This window comes from Harpia harpyja, unplaced genomic scaffold, assembly GCF_026419915.1.
Source record: "Harpia harpyja isolate bHarHar1 unplaced genomic scaffold, bHarHar1 primary haplotype scaffold_322, whole genome shotgun sequence".
NCBI lineage: Eukaryota > Metazoa > Chordata > Aves > Accipitriformes > Accipitridae > Harpia > Harpia harpyja.
Window position 1 is genome coordinate 1 of NW_026293272.1, and position 7,791 is coordinate 7,791.

The 7,791-nt window shown below is 52.5% G+C and overlaps 1 non-coding gene across 1 annotated transcript; it reads left to right on the forward strand.

Moving 5' to 3' along the window:
- The first annotated feature begins 6,627 nt into the window (after nt 1-6,627).
- LOC128138293 (small nucleolar RNA SNORD45) lies at nt 6,628-6,712 on the forward strand. Its single transcript, XR_008233987.1, has one exon. It is a non-coding gene; the product is annotated as a small nucleolar RNA SNORD45 (small nucleolar RNA).
- Nucleotides 6,713-7,791: the final 1,079 nt, after the last annotated feature.

Below are 7,791 nucleotides of genomic sequence, written 5' to 3' on the forward strand. Positions count from 1 at the left end.
ATGGGGTGAGGTTGTTCAAAGCCCCATCCAACCTGGCCTTGGACACTTTCGGGGAAGGGGCATCCACAACTGCTCTGGGCAACCTCTTCCAGTGTCTCACCACCCTCACCGTAAAGAATTTCTTCCTAACAGCTGACCTAAACCTGCCCTCTTTCGGTTTAAAACCGTTCCCCCTAGTCCTACCACTACAATCCCTCATAAAAAGTCCCTTCCCATCTTTCCCTTTAAGTACTCTTCTGTTATTACCTGACATAGAACAGCAAATAGGCTTGCTGCTGGAGAACCGTGTTGCTGTCACAAAGATCCACAGATGAATCGTCCATCTCATACCACAGCCCGTTGCTGGCCTGTAAAAAAAAAGGCAATGATATCTGGAGATGAACTGCACGGTTTCTCCACAAAAACGCAGGCAGCAAACTACAGAACCAAGAGCACGCCAAAACAAACCCAACCCAGCCTCTAAGGAGACCTTCTCCCCCAAATCCTTGGCTGCCGGTATCACTGCCGTGAAAGTCTGTCTTCCTCAGCACGCCTTTTTCTCGTGCGTGGAAGGAAGTTGCTCTTTACCTTTGTGTAGCAGAAATAGTGCCCTGAATGACACCTGTTACCGCTATGCACCAGGACAGCGTATAAAGAGTAGAAGAGCGGTTCTCCATCTGTCTGAGACATGTACGGGCGAAGATCCAAGCAGTTGGAGTACTTCACAACCTACGGAGAGACCGAGAGTGCTCGGAAATGATCCTGAAATACTACACGAAATAGCCCTCCAAGACCAGAGGTGTATAAATACATCTTTGGGGCTCATGAACACTTGGTTTTTCCCCAAAGCAGCAGGTAATGGTTTGGGTGGCAGGACACTGTTCTCGGCCAAAGCAGCTCTCCCGGAGCAGCGTACGTGCTTGTCTTCCCGCGGCAACTCTCCTCTCCCCGGAAGGGAACGCGAAAAACTCAACGTGAACGGCTTGTGAAAGAGCGTACTGCTTTGGGAAATATCCCGCTCCAGGAAGGGAACGTTGCGCTCCAGTTGCATACGCACCTTGTTGATCTTCCCGCCGCTGAAATCTTCAAACCGTTTCAGACACACGGTGAGAACCTTGGGTGCGCGATGGATTGTAAACCTCTTGGAGGCGGCAACCGTCTTGTTACACCTTGAAACCAAGCACAGAGCCAAGTGCTGAAATGCAACCTTCGTATACGCCCTATCTTGCCCCAAGAAGGCCAGACATCCTTTCATGTCTCACACCCCCCTACGCTGTTTTAAGGCTGTTCAGATGCACAGAGCCATATTAAAATATCGGTGCCTCATTATCGTGCATCTAACCTATGTGAATTATTATGTTAATATATTATGTTATGTGAAAAGATGGCTTATGCTAGAGTATGTGCAGCACCTTCACGCAGGATCTAGTATTAATATGGTGTTAATAATCATCTTACTGGCTGCATTTAAAGCAGTTTTCACCATCTAGCTGCTCAGGTTTCACGAAGTCCGTCAGCGCTGCAGTGAGAGTTGAGGCTGCCTGGAGGAGTGAGAAAGCAGAGAACTGATCTCCGGGAAATGCCCTCGCCCAAACTCTTATCAGGAGTTGACAAGAAGACCCAGGTGAACCTGCAAGCAGCGCCCACAAGGAGGCAGAAAGAGGGTACGATGCCGAACATTTCCCTCAATTCCCTCAATTCGCGGGGCTATCAAGAGCTACGTCTCTGTGCCACTGCTCAGTTCAGCTACCGATGGTGCGCGGGGTCATCAATAATGAAAATAATACCACCCATCAGACGGGTGTTGAGGGAGGGCAAAAAGAAGAAGGACGCAGAGGGATCCTTCCACTCCACTTGCCACCCACCACCAGGCTCTCTTGTGTTCACGGTATGCGTTTTTAAAGCAACTGTGTTGATTCTGGAAAGCTACAGGGGCCTTGCGACATCTTGAAGCACAATTAAACTCTCTTACTTTGATATCCAGAGGAATATCCAGAAAGGCCTCGTAGGAATCAGAAACCACTTTGCAGCTCGAGCACGTGACTGGAAGGAAATTCAAAATGCTCAGCGATGGGGAAGTCGACTGACTGTGCCGCTTTACGTCCTTCATACCTACTACGCCAGTCACACCATCGGCTGTTCATCACAGGCCGACAGAAGGACACAGACAATTCCAAGGAGAGCAATGGTTGTGGAAAAGTACCTCTAGATCTCAGAAAGCCCCCAAATATTTGGTGGACGATGGTAGTCGATTCGGAAGGGATGTCCAAGCTGGAAATAAATGGTAAGGCAGAGAGTTATCTCCTCCCGGAGTTTTGCTTTGTGTGAAAGCCCTGGGCGTAGTTTTTCCTTGATGGCACTGCACCAAGGAGTCCAAAGGGCTCGGGAACATTGCAAAGGGAATTTGCTTGTGCTTACTTGCTGATTCCACCCAGACAAGCTCTCTGCATGGCATCAATAGCATAACGTAAGAACTCATGGGCATCTTCCTGCCTGCCAAGCTGGAAATGTTTTCCTATTGCTAAAAAAGAAGAAGTTAGTAGCTTTCTCCTACAAGAACAGAAGAAAACTTGTCAAAGCACCCGAAATGACTCACGTGTGAGAATGCTGACGACAGCCGAAGGATAGATGGCACCGCCTGAGAAGCGCAGGACGCTGTTAACGTGCTTTTCCATTCTGCACATCATGCAGAAGCCTGGCTGGCGGCCTGAAGAGGAAGGGAGGGAAGCAAGAGCCTTAGGTGAGCAAAACATCCACAGCAATGGGAAAGCCAGTGGGGATTTTGAAGTTCAAAGAACGGTCTCCGCTCCTCCCAAGGCGACAGCATCCCAACGAGCCCAGGACATTTTAGCGCAGAGAAGACTTTCTTCAGAGGGATGTTAAACTGACAGAATATTTCTGTGCAATAAGCAAAGAGGGTTTAACCTGCAGGAATAGGGACCGAGACCTGGGGCTAGAAAGGGGTGCCCTTCTGAAGACAAACACAGCTAGATACGACAAGTGCCTTCTAGGCTTGAGTGTTCAAAGACGACCAACTCGGGGAATTGGCAAAGAAGGGCTGCTTTTCTCTTAAATTCCAGATTCTTGGAATCCTTGGGAAGTGCCCGACAGATTTACAAGGAGCTGTTCCTAAAAGTACTCCCACGACTGGCTGTGCTCACGAGAGAGCAGGTAGTTGGCCAGAGGTGGGGTGTATGTCAGGCACTGCAGGACGGAGTTGAGGAAACACATGTTGCCTGAGTTGTGGAGTCCCGCTCCAGCTCTGCATCGTTGCTGCCAGTCCATGTAAATCTTCTCCGGGGGAAAGAGGATCCTTTGTGGCGGAGCCATTCCCTCAGCAACGACTGCAGGGCGACGACATTTGAAAAGAGATGAGACAATATAGTTGCACGGAAGCACATGTAAAAAAGTTGAGTTCTCTACAGGAGGACCCAGTACAACCAGCTGTGTCGTGCTTTGTCTATGCGCTTTTTGAACACCTCCAGGGATGGTGACTCCACCACTTCCCTGGGCAGCCTGGTCCAATGCCTGACAACCCTTTCAGTAAAGAAATTTTTTCTAATATCCAAACTAAACCTCCCCTGGCGCAACTGGAGGCCGTTTCCTCTCCTCCTATCCCTAGTTACTTGAGAGTAGAGACCAGCACCCACCTCGCTACACCCTCCTTTCAGGTCGTTGTAGAGAGCGATGAGGTCTCCCCTCAGCCTCCTCTTCTCCAGACTAAACCACCCCGGTTCCCTCAGCCGCTCCTCGGAAGTTCTCTAGACCCTTCTCCTTGTTCTCCAGACCCCTCACCACCTCGGTTGCCCTTCTCTGGACACGCTCCAGCACCTCAACATCTTTCCCGTAGTGAGGGGCCCAAAACTGAACCCAGGACTCGAGGTGTCACCTCACCAGTGCCCAGTACAGGGGGACAACCACCTCCCCGCTCCTGCTGGCCACACTATTTCTGATACAGGCCAGGATGCCGTTGGCCTTTGTGGCCACCTGGGCACACTGCTGGCTCATATTCAGCCGGCTGTCAGCCAGCACCCCCAGGTCTTCTTCTGCCGGGCAGCTTTCCGGCCACTCTTCCCCAAAGCTGTAGCATTCCAAGGGGTTGCCGTGACCGAAGTGCAGGACCCGCCACTTGGCCTTGTAGAACTTCATACGATTGGCCTCAGCCCATCGATCCAGCCTGTCCAGATCCCTCTGAAGAGCCTTCCTACCCTCCAGCAGATCAACCCATCCTCCCAACTTGGTGTCGTCTGCAAACTTGCTGAGGGAGCACTCGATCCCCTCGTCCAAATCATCGATAAAGCTATTGGAACCAGCCCCAATCCTGAGCCCTGGGGAACACCGCTTGCGACCCGCCTTTTCTCCTGCCTCCAGGGTTTGTCAGCTTCCCATCAGCCACAGCTTTGCCAGATTCCCGCTCGAGGTGGCTGGTGGCAGTTTTGTTCCTGCCCCGCTTGGCTTACGTAGTTTTGGGCTGTCCCCACTCGCGACATCTGGTATAACCCCTTGTTCCCGCTCGAAACATTGCCCCATGCCAGCTACCGTGAAGAAAATTAACTCTATCCCAGCCCAAACCAGCACACCTCCCCTGTAAACGAGAGGGTTTAGATGCCAGGACAAATGACAATTTGCCAGCTCGGCAGAGCACAGGTGCTTGAGATGTCTCAGGAGAGGCAGGCTGGGCTAAAGCTTCTCTCCTCCTCCTCCTCTCCGGGTTCTGTGGTCCAGCGGAGCAGCTGGGACTTTTCTGCAAGGACACCCGGGGTCCCGCTGTGCTGTCCTGCAGGCAGCAGCACAAGCCAGGCATGACGCTGTCTGCTCAGCACGCTCTGGGTGTTCTCCATGGGAAGGACAGCATGGGACTGGGCTTGTTGTTCCAGCTTTATTAAAAAAACCCTAAATTTATTAAGATACAGCTGTTTTCCAGAGGAGGATTTCACTTCTTCAGGGCTCACCAGGGGCCAGCAGCACAGCGACTGCAGGCTCCATCCCGATGTTGGCATCTCTCTTATCGGGACGAAGATCTCCTCCGCTGCCGGAGTCTTGACGGAGAGTTCAGGGTCTTTCGCCAAGGGCGGGAGGGCCGCAAGAGAAGGCAGCGGAGCAGCCGTGACCCCCCCACTGCCTGCAGAGACCCCCAGGAGACCCCTGCAGACCACGGCACCCTGCCCATTCCCTGTCCCCTGCCCCACCAGCCCCTCCTTGCCGTCGCAGATATCCCGCAGCTCTGGTTCCTCGGGTGCCGTGCGGCAAGACCTTGCGGCCAAGGACTGTGGCCCACCGATGAACCTGATGGCCACCGCTGGCAAGGTGGCTCGAGTGTCCCGCAGGTATGGCAGGCTCTGCCGGAGGTCGTCTTCCACCCTCTTCTTGTTGTGCCCTAACTAGAAAGAGCACAAGGAACTGGTACGGACCCTCCCAAGTCGGCCGGACCAGTACCTCCTCCCAGTAACCCCTTCCCGCGGCGATCTCCGTCTCCCAGAAAGAGCTGGGAGAGGTTCAGACAGCCGCAGGCAGCGGGGGCCTGGGGATGCTGAGACCCTTCTTTCATATTGCCATATGAGTCACCATTTCCAAAGGGCCGTTTTTAAAGCCTAAAACCAAGGATTTTGGCCCTAAAACGGGGCTTTGGACCCTACAAAAGGGTCTTTGGATGCTCATTATATGCCTCGGGCATTAAGGAAATGAGGCCTTGAGCCCTAAGTGAGGGGTTTGTACCTTAAAAAGAGGGTTGGGAGCCTACAACTGAAGTCCTTCAACCCTAGAATCAAAGCTTTGGACCCTAAAAATGAGGCTTTGGGACCTAAGCATGAGGCTTTGAGCCCTAGAAGTGGGCTTTGGACCCTCCAAATGAGGGTTTGGACACTCCAGATACAGCTTGGACCCTAAAAATGCCTGTCTGGATCCTAAAAAAGAGGCTTTGGACCCTGAAAATGAGACTATGCAAACTAACACTGAGCCTTTGCACCCTAAAAATGAAGGTTTTGGAAACTAAAATGAGGCTTTGGAAGGCAAAGCTAAGAGTTTGGAAAGTAAAAATGAGGCTTTGGACTGTATAAATTCGGATTTAGACTCTACAAATGAGGCTTTGGTCCTTCCAGATCAGACTTTGGGGCTTAAAAATGATGCTCTGGGCCCTTAAAATGAGTCTCTGAACCTTAAGAACGGACCTTGGAGCTAATAAATTAGGTTTTGTACTCCATATATGTGGGTCTGGACTTTAAAAATGACTGTTTGCACCCCCCAAAGTAGGCTTTGGTCTTTTAAATTGATGCTTTTTGCCCTAACATTGAGGCTTGCATTATAAAAATAAGGGTTTACACTTGCAAAACTCAGGGTTGAATTTTAAAAATGATGCTTTGTAAAGCACAAAATCGGACTTGCTCACCGTAGCTATCTCCACGGCAGGTTAAATTTCTCGCCGTCTATTGTGTTTTAGTTCCCTTCTCACGCAAACTGTGGTGACAAACAGTACCCAAAAGGCTCTGGTGCTCCCAAACGGCGGCTTGATGGTCTGCGTAACCCACCTCTAGCCGCATCTCAAGGAGCGTAGGAACGGCGTTACAAGTAAATAAGGCAGCGTCCTGCTTTAGGAAGAAAGCGTGTTGGATTTGAAACCCTCGGGTAGGACAGGAGGAGCATGTCTTCTTGGGTCAGCGATGAGCGTCGGCACGTATTATCTGATCCAGAGCTGATGTCTGTCGCTGCTTTAGCTCTGGAATTACTCTGAGACCCAGGAGGCTCCATTTTCCTTAGGCTGTCACCTAAGGGAGTCGAGATAAAGACAGTTTAACAAGCGCAGGGAATAAGAAAGGAAACCAACGGACGTGACAGCAACCACCGACCACCTCTCACCAGCAGGCAGACGCCCAGCCATCTCGGTGCGACGGCTGCCTTGGGAAGACTCCCCCAGTCCCGAATTTCTTGCTGAGCGTGACACTACGTGGAACGGACCGTGGTACCTCGTCGGTCAGCTCGGGGCAGCGGTCTCTGCTGTGTCCCCTCCCAGCCAGCTCGCTGGGGCAGCAGAGCGAGAAACGGAGAAGCCCTTGGTTCTGCATAAGCACCGCTCAGCAGTAGCTAAACATCGGTGCGCTGTCAACGCTCAAAACGGCACCGTGCAAGCTGCGATGACAAAAAAATGACCTGTATCCCAGCACAGAAACCCTTCTGTGCCCGCTCACGATTCCTATTCCTATGAGAAACCCATGAAAAATAGGGCATTTGACTTATCGGGGAGAAATGCAAACACGCTCCCGGTCTCTGGCTGGCATCTGGCTTTACTTGCATGACCTAGAAAGTACGCACAAGTCTACGCGGTTTCTTCTGCACCTTGGGAAAGGCGTCTCTTGCCTCGATTTCCAAGGAGAAACTCCCAAAAGCGGCACCACAGAGGTATTCCTAAACCTCGCTAACTGAGAGCAGGGTAGGGTGGCTCTGGGGGGGGGGGGGGGGGCTGTGCGGCTGGCTATGGGGCAGGCGGTGGGCTTTTGGGTGGGGGGGGGGCTGCGGGGGGGTTACTGACGCTGTCCCGTAGCGAATTACGGTGGTCGTGGGGTGACCGTTCAGCGTCCGGCCCCTCCTGGAGCGACTCTGGGCGGAGGCTACGTCAACGGTGAGCGCTGGGGGAGCTGCCCCACGGCGGGGGGGTGGGGGACACAAAACGACCCCGTTCTGCCCCACGGCTCTGTGGGGTCTCTTCTTCCCAGCCCCACGGCTTGACGGGGCCTGGCTCGTTCCCCCCCCCTCCCCCCCAGGTGGAAATGCGGAAAGCTTTGATGGATTTTGTGCAGAGGGAATTCGAAGCGCTGCGGG